General features: G+C 36.0%; 1 pseudogene; it reads right to left on the minus strand.

The window, feature by feature from the left end:
* Nucleotides 1–5,468: 5,468 nt before the first annotated feature.
* On the minus strand, nucleotides 5,469–5,619 carry LOC118167291 (annotated as a pseudogene).
* Nucleotides 5,620–12,236: the final 6,617 nt, after the last annotated feature.

Raw genomic sequence — 12,236 nt, forward strand, 5'->3', positions numbered from 1 at the left:
TGGCCAGCAGGTCAAGGTGATCCTCCCCCTCTACTCTGCCCTGGTCAGGCCTCACCTGGAGTACTATGTCCAGTTCTGGGCTCCCCGGTACAAAAAAGACAGGGATCTCATGGAAAGAATCCAGCGGAGGGCCACAAAGATGATACGAGGCCTGGAGCATCTTTCCTATGAGGACAGGCTGAGAGACCTGGGTCTGTTCAGCCTGGAGAAGAGGAGACTGAGGGGGGATCTTATCAATGTCTATAAATATCTGAGGGGTGGGAGACAGAATGATGTAGCTAACCTCTTCTAAGTGGTTTGTGGGGAAAGGACAAGGGGCAATGGCCGCAACACAGAACACAGGAAGTTCTGCACTGACATGCTAAAGAACTTCTTCTCAGTGAGGGTGACGGAGCACTGGAACAGGCTGCCTAGAGAGGTTGTGGAGTCTCCTTCTCTGGAGATATTCAAGGCCCGTCTGGATGCCTACCTGGGCAGCCTGCTCTGAGGAACCTGCTTTGCAGGGGGGTTGGACCTGATGATCTTTCAAGGTCCCTCCCAACTCCTACAGTTCTGTGATTCTGTGATTCTGGTATTTATTGCTGATTATTTTTGTGGGTGTGTGTACTGAAAGGAAAATGCTAAAAAAAAAGCTTTAATTTTTATCCTTTCTTTTCTCTAGTTTAAAGTTTATGATAAGCACAATATACTACACATTACACAAGCAATTGGTGTGTAGGTTTTAGTATTGGCTATCACTATTAACAGCAGTCTGACTATAATTAACTTAGGAAGAATTAGTGCTCGGTCTTCCATTACTGCAGTCCATGTTGCTTTTCATTTGTATATCTTAACAGAAAATATACTGTATCTAGTCACCATAGGAACACATTCCCCATCTGCTGTATTATCACATTTTTTCCCCTTGACTTCTGTAGATTGCAGTCCTCTCTACTATGTTGTCTAGATATGTAGGGGCCAATTTCCTCTCCATCTAAAAGGAGTTATGACAGACATGAATGTGGTCCTGTTTCTTAACTCTTGAAATACCATTACTTTTCACATACAAACCATTTCCAACAGGGCACCTGCAAACCAGTTCCTCCCTTTCTAGCTTTTCCAGTCTCATTGTTTTTGAAGATGGTTATTCGGGAATCCTGTCAAATGCTTTTCAAGAGAAAAAAACAGTTTCTCTTTGCAAAAGTCTATGCTCCATTATGCATCATTAGCTCCCCTCTGACCAAGCCATATGGCTCATCATTAGAGTCACATGCTCTGGTGCAATGGGGAAAAGTTGGCCAAAAAGCTTAGCCTGTATGAAAGCATGGGAACCAGGGGGCACCACTCAAATTCCCATGAGGCACAATAGCCCAATACAGATTAATGTTGAACTGACTTGAAACACAGTGTTTGGGTTCAGTTCAAGAAAATAAAACACTCTGATTTAGTAAGTCAAAACTAAACATAGACATTTCCAAATTGAATTATTTTGGAACATTTCATTCCAAGACAAAATTGTGATATTTCAACTTTTTGTTTCTTTTCTGAAGGAAAATCACTTTGAAATACTGTTTTTTTTTATATTTTTTTTTTTTTTTTTTTTCCTGTGGGATCTTTTCTGTTCCCAGCAATGAGAAAACAGCTTGTAGCTTCTATAAAACAACAAAATTATACAAAGTCAACAATATCTGTGCATTGTACTCAGTGGTTTAGCTGCCATTGTTTTTTCAATTAAAAATGTAATGGGAATTAGTGTACTTATGTATGGAGAGGGAGGTGAAAATATTTCCAACTTTTTGAGTTGTTGGAGAGTGAAAAGGACTCAAGATGCATTAAAAAAAAAAGTAAATTTGATAATTTAAATTAAAAAAATGGAAAAATGGAAAAGAACACAAATGATTCCTTATATCAAAACACAACATAAATTCAGTACTAAATTTACTTGTTGAGACAAGTTTTAGTTTGCTACTAAAGGATCAAAAATACAGAAACACTGGCCTGAATTTTCTGTGATTTAAAATCAGCCTCTATCATCACAGGTAGTCATGCTTCTTCATATTACTCTTCATAAATTCATCAAGCTTAATCTTAAATCATGTTATTTTATTTTATTTTATTTTTTTGCTTGTAATAACCCTAATTGGATAGTAATCCTTTTCTGCTACAAACTTCTTAGCAGAAAGCCTCATTATATTCATGATTAATGTTCGCAAGATATTATTGTAATTGTATTCCTTCATCAGAATAATTTTCTTTCTCTGGTCTTCACCTTCCTGCTAAAGGAATAATTTGAAGTTTCCAGCAGTTCACCTCTCTGGGCTTTTTGCCTCTCTGCTATAGATTTTCTTCTACTTTGGTGTCCTTGTTCCCATTCAGATGTTCTGATCTTGCTCCCATATTCATCACCATTCTCTGTAGTGAAATCTTGAAGAAGCAAGCTGGCTTTGTACCAAGTCTTCTTTACTTACAATATCTTTGCTGCATCTTCTTTTCACCTCTCCTTTTTTTATTTTTTTACAACATTTTTTGTGTGCTAGCTGGGAGCAGGACCGGATAAATGGAGGGAACGTCCCATAAAAGGTCTGGTTCTTTAAATGTTCCTCAGTGGTCTTCAAAATTTGTTCCAGCTTCAAGACTTTGTTCCAGCTTTTCTCAAGGCCTGACTTTGCTGGCAAGGCTCATGAAAACATAAGCAGAACTCAGCTTTAGAATTTCCACAAGGCTGGCTGCCTCTCAGGTTTGTATCTCAGACTTCCCCAATGACTTGCCAGAGTCTCTCCTATTTACTCCACATCCAGGTGAGACAAAGAAGTAGCCTTCCCTGAGATGTCAGCAAAATACACTTAATCTTTCCGCAGTTTTAATCATTTTAATATTACTAATCAGATTAACTCTTGGCTGGCTCTTCTTCCAAACATGGTACACCTCTGTGAAAATACGGAATGGCATGGAAAATTGTACATTGAACACACAATTAAAAATAATTTGAGGCACAGTTACTATTCTTAAACAGAGAAGTTATTCATTGGAAACCTGTACAAATGACAAAGCTAATACTGGCAAGACCACTCAAAAGGCTTGGATAGTTTTGTTTTCTTAACTTTTAACAGGACTGAACAACTTTGGCATATCATTCAAAGGTGCCTGTCACCTTGTTTGGATCAGGAGTGCACTTTTGAAGCAAATCTCCCATTGCCACTCAACAGGGCTTCAATTTACACCACAGTACAGTCTTGGAGTGCAAAGATCTGGATTCTGAAAGTAGAAAGTGGAAGATGTGTCCTTAGAGGGTCCACCACTGACAGCAGTGGTGGAAATTCAGCCCCAAGATCTGACTAGCATGAGTCAGAGGGACCCCTGAATGGTATGTACTGCTCATGCTGTGTTATCAGCACCACTTCTTTCTCTCTATACATCTGCTCCTACCAGGCCACACAAGTTGCTAATGAAAACAGCCTCAGACTCTCATGTCATGTGCTTTACTACCTTACACACTTGTGCACTTCTAATTATAATCTAATAAGGTGTAACACAGTGTATGGCCACTTTTTATTTTGAAGCCTTGGGAAGGGGCTTTATACCCAAATTTCTGAATACAGAACAGATGTATCTGACTATTTAAATTGTTTGGTACACCACCCCAAAGGAGTGGCTAAAGAACTTTCAAGATCATGGACATTTAGCTTATTCATACATATTAGTTCAATTAATTTGTTCCCAATCATAACATCAAGACTTTTTACATTTTGTGTGTCTATTAAATTAACAACACATGATATTTTTCTCTAATTTGTGCACAAATTTGGTAAGATTGGTACATAATGAATTATTTTTCTGATGTAAGTAGCTGTTGGCTTCAACACGTCCTTTCTTGAGCAGGTGATTATGTAATACCAAAGTTCATCATCCATGACACAGACAAGATGTCTTGCTTTTTTGTTCCTCACAGCTTATTACTCATTTCAATTCCCAGTTCATCAGTAATGGAAGTTGACATTACTAAACTGTGGTACCAAAATGGAAATTCTCTTCCTCTTAATTCTATTAAAAACAAACAAACAAACAACGATGATGACAACAACAACTATAACAAAGAAAGAAAGAAACAAAAACCAAACCAAACCAAACAACAACAAACCTTCCTCAGGCTGGAGACTGAGTAAAAAAATCAGAGTAGAAGGCATACAGGGAAAGAAAATTGTTTGGTTGTCAAGTGTGACAGATCATCTTGCCTGTCCATATTTGTGGTTGTTGAATGGTTTATCCTAAAAGTTCCTGTTCAGTTTTAACCCTCTTTAAGGTCAATTAAAAGCTGAAGCCAGCGGGGCTGAAGACTGTGGGATCATCATGCTCAGGCCCTTGCTGTTGAGTAACTGATTCCCTACTGCCTATATATATTGCAATTATCCCTGTTTCTATAATTACACTATGCAATCATCATCTGTCCAGTACAAGATCCTTATTAGGTTAATAGCTGAGCTTAAAGCGGTCAAGGTGCCCTTTTGTCATGTTTCACACACCCTGTGCTTTTGTGGAAAAACAGAATCATTAAAAATAATTATACATGAATGATAATTCAACAGACACCCCAAAGCTTGCCATGTTCAGCTTATAGATGTGATCTAGATAATACTTCTAATCCAGAATTGTACTGCTGGTTTTCTTCCATGATTTTTTTCTCCTGATAATAATGTCATCACTTTCACCTGTAATTTGGAATAAATTATTAAACTTACACTGCAAATGCAACTTCAGGGCAGAACTCTCCCAAATAATGTGAATAGAAGCAGTGCATCCAACCACAGATCTCTTGAACAGTACTGTCTATAACATTTAAAAATAGTTAAATAAAGCAAACATTAACTCAACTCCAGTTGGTGCTAATGGTGGAAATAAACTATGCTTGTTATAACCTGAAGACTTAGATATTTATTACAACATATCCTCACAATACTTACATTCAGTAACTAAGGTATGAAGCTTATGATTCTCTTATGCTCTAAGCTTAACATTTCAAATTTGAACCTTGCTTTTATAAATCAGATTATTCAGAAGTGTAAGGTATTAGCAAAAGGGCACAGGTTTTGATTTAGCGAATATATTACTTCTTCATTTCTTACTTTTAAAGATAGATGTGACAAAAATCATAAAGTGAAACTTTTTTGATATTTACTTAGTGTTCTTCTATCAGTGATATAAATTTAAAATTGAAAAGGTAAATATTTGCATTTTATATGTAATAAAATAAAGGAAGTCACTCGGTCTAAGTAATTTAATAAGTGGAAAAGCATACTATTTTCTATATTGCTTTCTTACAGAATCACAGAATCACAGAATCATCTAGGTTGGAAGAGACCTCCAAGATCACCGAGTCCAACCTCTGACCTAACACTAACAAGTCCTCCATTAAAACATATCACTAAGCTCTACCTTTAAATGTCTTTTAAAAACCTGCAGGGATGGTGACTCAGCCACGTCCATGAAAAACCAGGGGAGAGCGCGAACGCAGTCCTCCACTACCACAAATTATGCAGTCGAGTTTCCTGCATTTGGGGAAATTTCAGGGGTCAGCACACCCGGAGTGTAGGGGGTGAGCCTCGCCTTGGAAAACCACCTGCCTGATCATGGTGTCTCCCCTGCGGCCTCAGCCCATCGGTCCAGCCTACCCAGATCCTCCTGCAGACCCTTCCTACCCTCGAACAGATCAACATACACACCTAACTTGGTGTCATCTGCAAACTTACTGAGGGTGCACTCGATCCCCTCATCCAGATCATCGATAAAGATATTAAAGAGAACTGGCCCCAGTACTGAGCCCTGGGGGACTCCACTAGTGACCGGCCTCCAACTGGATTTAACTCCATTCACCATGACTCTTTGGGCTCAGCTACCCAACCAGTTTTTAACCCAACGATGAGTACGCCAGTCCAAGCCATGAGCAGCCAGTTCAGGAGAATGCTGTGGGAAACGGTGTCAAAAGCCTTGCTGAAGTCAAGGTGGATCACATCCACAGCCCTGTAATTTCTGAGGATTTTTGCAGTTAGATTACTCTGTGGCCACTTCTCCTTCTGGATGTCCATAGCATTAACTGTTCGTGTTGCATCTCCTATACCCACTGCTGCCATTCAGCCACTGCCAGACCCTACTTTCTCTTCCATCAATGCTCAGTAGATCAAGATTAGGTTTGCTCTTTGAGCTGAATCTAATCAGTCCTTTTCACAGGCAAAATCTCTACTTTGCTATACACAATGATTTACTGAATTGTTAATTGCTAAGGACAAGCCTGTACTAACAGCAGACTGTTTGCAAAGCATTGCTAGTATAGACAGAGCTAAACTTGGACATTAAACTTTCTTTTCCCTTCCCATTGCACTGAAAATACTAGTGAAGTTTTTCCTTCTTTTTACAGAGTAACTGCACTTATACCATCTAATACTTTCTCTTATAATGGCTGTAGCCATTGATGATAAAACAAAATACTAACTTTGATATTTTTTTTTTTGACGTGATCCTATGATATTCCCAAGGACAATAGACAATGTACTGTCTAAACATGCCTAAAGATGAAAAATGTGATAAATAAAATCTAAAAAGTTAATTGCTTATTATGATAGAAATATTCATTTTAAAAATGTCTTTCACCTTTTAATATGTAATAACTGTGCATTTGTTTATATCTCACTCTGTTATGAATATGGATGCCTGTGTGAATGTATGCACACAAATGTTTAAATACATTTTCTTAATTAAATCACAATATTCACAAAAATCATTATAATGTAACACAACATGAAAATAATTCACTTGGACAGTTCCAGAGTGTAACTAAGGTGTATTACAAAATACTTTCTCCCTACATGATAATTTTAATGATGCAGGAAGAATGGGAGCTGCAAGCAGAGCTGAAATAGGTTAGAAAATTCACACATAGAGTGTCAATGTTCAGAAGCCAATAAATTACTTAAAGAACTAAAAGATTCAGATACAAGGATTTCAGAATGAGCACAAGGAAAACTGGAAAGGGAAAGACAAGTTTAATTTGTGGATTTATAAAGAGAAAGTTAACAAACTTCCTGTGGGGGTCCATACAAAAGAATATTTCCCTTTTGTTGTTATTGAACTTCTCCAACACACTTAGCAGATTACATAATTTTATGCAGCAGCAATATATTTGCTCTTTATTACGTGTCATGGCAGAAATTTGAAAAACTTATAATTTTCTACAATAAATAAATAGAAGTGACTGAATTCAGATCAGTGCCACAGAAGCTAAAGATCATAGTGATAAGAGGTTTAAAGTCAAGATAGGGATATAACTAAAATTACCCTAAGACAAAAGCTAAGGTTTATGGTTTTATTGAAGAAAAAGGAAATGTTCCAAACTCATATGAAAAATTGGAGATGCTGAGTTAGTAGGAGGCAATGAAGAATTCATTCTTTTTTCTCAGTGTTCAAAGGTAAAGTAATGAAATTCTATAAAACAAGAAAGTAAGAAATAGAAACAACAGCAACCACAGAAAGAATGAAGTTTGAAGAAGACATCCATAAGAAGGCACTGAGAACTACTTGTAACTTTTGTAAAATGTACTGACCCATTTTAAATTGAAAGCAGTTTGGGAATTTGTTTTCAGAATAATTGGATGGGAAAAAAGGACTTCTTTAAAATCAAAGTTTTTTTTTTTCCAAAGGAAATCTAGAGTGCCATTAGAGACATTCCTACTTGCAAAACTAAAATGAAATATACCTTTTTGGTTTGCTAGAAAAAATATATCTCTATTTCTTTCTAAAGTCAGTTTTGCATAACATTTCATTTACCCAAAGCCTATAAATACCTCACAGGACTTGTAGAAATGGCAGTGTAGGTTTCCTGTTCATTCTATATGAAATAGATAGATGGACTAGAAAAATCACTTTTATGCTCATAGTATTCATGTCTCCCCAAAGGCTTTATAAGCCATGATATTTCTCCCAATTCAAGCAATGCATGTTTATGCTGCCAAACCTGCCTGTACAGGTCTTAAAAAAAAAAAAAAGAAATAAAAAAGAAAAAAAAGGAAAAAAAAAGAAAAAAAAAGGAAAAAAAAAAGAAAAAAAAAGGATGATAGCTTACAAAAAAGATAGTTGGTGAGTAATCTGACACATGGTCTGCTTCTGGCAAATGGATGTCTCATTTTTTGCCAATGTTCAACGTACTTGATTCACATCCATGTGTATTGCCTTGGCTTCATGATCCCAGCTGTTTTGCAAGAGGCATAATACTAATTAGTAAGACATAATACTAATTATTAAGGCATGATACTAATTTTTCAGTATCAGGCTATGTACACTCAATTTCTGACTGCTATCAAAGAGTCATGCATATAAGAATACTTATTAAAATAATATAACACTTTGTTTATATCTATGGGTTGATGAATGTGGAATTTTAAAACTTCCTGCTTTCGACCCAAATTAAGGAATGCGGAGGAGTTCAAATTCAAATTTTGCATTCAAATTCATCATCAGAGAAATGAAACAAACCCTTTACAATATTTTAGGTTCTTGCTTCATTCCAGTGAACACTGTCTTAATATCATGAATCAATTCCAATGATGTGATCTATATAAAATAATTGCTTCAGTCGCCATCAGGAAAAACTTACTATTAAAGACAAGTAATAAGAACAAGCAACTCAAATTTTCAAATGAAGTTTCCAGATAACTGGACTTAGCAGAGTAGGCACAATGAATACTTTCCCTTTTACAAAAAAGCCAAATGGCCAGGAAGTTCCAAATAACTGGAAATGAACTCTGAACACTGGTCTGACATCTTATCTAAAAATTGACATCATCATTAGAAAGCCTATGCCTGACTTGAAAAAGTCCTTCTGGGGAAAAGTCTACCACTGGAATTGTCAGCGTAATTTATGTGTCCTTTTCCAATTTCTAATAGAAGAATTGTATCAGCTGTTAGGCTTGACATTGACACTTACCAGAAAACAGGATAATATTGTCATTTGTTTTGTAAAACATCAAACAATTGTAGGCAATTTGGGTGAAATATAGGTGCAAAAATGACTTGATGTTTTACAGTAAAACTCTTTCACTTCTTCCAAAATGTTTTTCTTAAGTGAGCATCTTAAACTTGAACAAATCTTCAAAAGAGAAGAAAAATCAGGAAAAACAATTTTTTTTACTTTTTTTTTTAAAAAAAAAAAACTGATTTTTTAAAAACTTTTTTTTAAAAAACTTTTTTTAAAAAGTTGATTAACACAATATGACAAATTAAATTTCATACCAGTGCAATCTCTTGACATGAAAGATTATTTTAATAATTGGTTTTGAATTTAGTTTTGAATGTCTTCACTTTATTAAATTATTAATGGCATATTTTAACTCAGAAGTTAGATTCTCTACTCCTATGAACAAATTAAGAGCATTACAACCTCCACAATGAAATACATATTGTACCATCTAAAGACTAACACTAAAAAATCTGACAAAAATATAGTAGTCATTATGTTATAATGTCTTAGTTTCCAGCAACTATCAAAATAAGTGTTCGATGAGTTATTGAAGTTCACTGTCTGGTCAGCAACAGGATTATTATGAAATTCATTATTAATAATATATTGTAAATATTATGACTACTAGAAAGGATAGACATATTGCACTGTCAGACTTGTGGGAGAAGATGTACACGCTTCCTGAAGATATTTTCTGACCTGAAACCAGAAGTTACTCAATCTAGTCTCAATCATAGTGTGCTCATTCTGGTGTCATATCTAAGTGAATATTTCTCCCTAGGGAAGTAAGTAAAATAATCCCAAACAAAATCTTTGCTGAAATTAATGAATATGACATAGGGTAACTTTGGAGCTTCATAGCAAAAATAATAAGCAATACACTAACCTAGTGAAAGAACCTAACACAAACATTCATTATTTATCTATCACCAACTTGTTTAATGGAAAATTTTGTTTACTTTTAAAACAGGCTTTAAAATCCTACAAAGTTATAGTGATAAGAGGCTTGGAATTATAAGAAGAGAAAAACAGGATACTGGTAATGTCCTCAAAATTGTCTGAAGAAGATATGCAGTAAGAGTATCTACCTACTATGGACACTTCTCCCCTCCTGTCCTGTAAGTGGAGATATTCACTTACATTACTTAAAACCTACTGGTAGGTTTTACATGGACTCAGAAATAGTTAAATCTGTATAGCTACCATTTTCACAAAAGCAGTGCTCCATGAATCTCTCTGCTTTCAAGCAATTTGGCATAGTGTGACTGTTTCAATATGTGGGAGTCATGACATGAGCCAGGAAGTTTATTAAAACATTCTCAGTGTTTTGTTTCGCATGGTATAATTCAGGGCATTATAAGCAAGTGAAGAGAAGAAGTTCTTTATAGGACTGCTGTGCTCCCTGGATGTTACAGGGATATATCCATGGCATTTTTTTCCCCCAAGATATGTTTGAAAAAGTATCTGAGTAATTGCACCATTACTCCAGTAAAGGCATTGCTTCTAGTTACTGGAGTTTAAAATACAATTCAGTGTTTAAATAAGTATTCTCTTTGGCTGCTATACATCATCTGGAAAGTTGTGAATTGTTGGAATGGCTTAGTGACAAACCCAGTCTTAGTCAGCAAGGTCTCTTCCTGGGGATCATTTGTGAAGGTTAGAAACTTCTGTTCACACCCAGAGAACAACATAGTTCAACACACGTAGAAAATAAACAGACCCTCCAGCTTCAGCCCTGTCCCATGACCCCTGCGTACAGAGCTTAACCTTCCAAAAGGCATTCAACTTCATTGGGTCACTGGAGGAGGGGTGGAGATGTCTTGTTCACTGGAAAATGCCACCATGACCAAAGAAATCTTGCGTGAGACAATATCCTGATGCAAGCATTTACCTTTCTGAGATATACCTATGTTATTTCATGCCAGAGATCAAGAAGTAACATTCCCTTTGGGGAAACTATTATCATCCATCAAGTGCTACTTGTTCAATCACTTCTGATATAGAGTTGTAGTACCATACTTCAGTGATTTAAAGTGGGATGAAGTGTGTCAAGAAGCATAGTCTGTGATTTTGAAATATTGTATTACAAGCCTTGGTTAGAAATTACAAACATTTATATTTGGAACTTTAAGCAATTTAATTTACAATGCAGAATATATATATATTTTTGTGTAACATGGGGTGGTTACTCATACCTGAGATGCAGAGCTGATAGATATATATATATATATATTTTTTACCACCAGAGACATGGACTGAAATTCCCACTAGGGGATAACTTTATAGATCTCATTTTAGTATATTATAGTCATGCCATTATAAAACCATCAAATGCAATTTGGCACAGCATGATACTTAAGTGGTGGCCTGAAATTAACAGACTGAATTACCCTCTACAGGCAGCCAAGGTTATTTATATATTGGAATTCAGATAAGTAAGTGAAGTGCCTTACTGAACTCTGTACTTTTATATTCCCTTCGTCTTCTGTGCTTTGAAATACTTTGTGCACCAGCCCTTTATTTGAACTTCCAGAATATTTAGCCACTTAAAATGGGAACAAACCTGAAAGCAGGATGCTATACTAGCTACCTACAAAAGATAGTGCTTTTGTATTTGTAAACTGTCTTGTAAAAAGTTTAATTAAAACTGCTACTTCTTGGTCTCTGTGAGGTCTAGTGCAATTAGTCGCTTTAAACTCCATTTTTTCTCCCTGCTGCCAATTAAGCACAACTTGTGTGCAAGAGTAATGGTTGCCTCAGTGACAAAATCAGAACATGCTAAATAATGTGATTAAACTTGTTAAAAGCCAAAATAAACACTTATAATTATCTCAAGAAACCTGTATAGCAGAAGTGAGTGCTCTATAAAGAGAAACTCTGCATCCATAATTTCAGACTTTCCTACACAATAGATCATAGTTAAAGATCTGTTAACAGACCTCTGACTGCTGAACTGGGCAGCTTGTGGTTTGCTTCTAAACCTATTGGCATAATGTGGATTTATGCAAGAGGTGCAAATTGGAAGTTGTCTGCTATTGGAGCCATTGGCAGAACAGAAATCATACTGTAGAGTTAGCAGCATGAAGTACATTGCTTTGAAATTACACAGCAGGGTTTCTGCTTGTTGCTCTGCTTGCCTTTAAGACCAACGTCTTATACTGTCTGGCCATGATTAAAATCAAAGTGTAGGCCTCTTTGCTGGGTGCCAGTAAATGAAGGTGAAAAACAGAAACAATCTGGATTCTTAATTATT

This window comes from Oxyura jamaicensis, chromosome 4 (genome assembly GCF_011077185.1).
Source record: "Oxyura jamaicensis isolate SHBP4307 breed ruddy duck chromosome 4, BPBGC_Ojam_1.0, whole genome shotgun sequence".
Classification (NCBI taxonomy): domain Eukaryota; kingdom Metazoa; phylum Chordata; class Aves; order Anseriformes; family Anatidae; genus Oxyura; species Oxyura jamaicensis.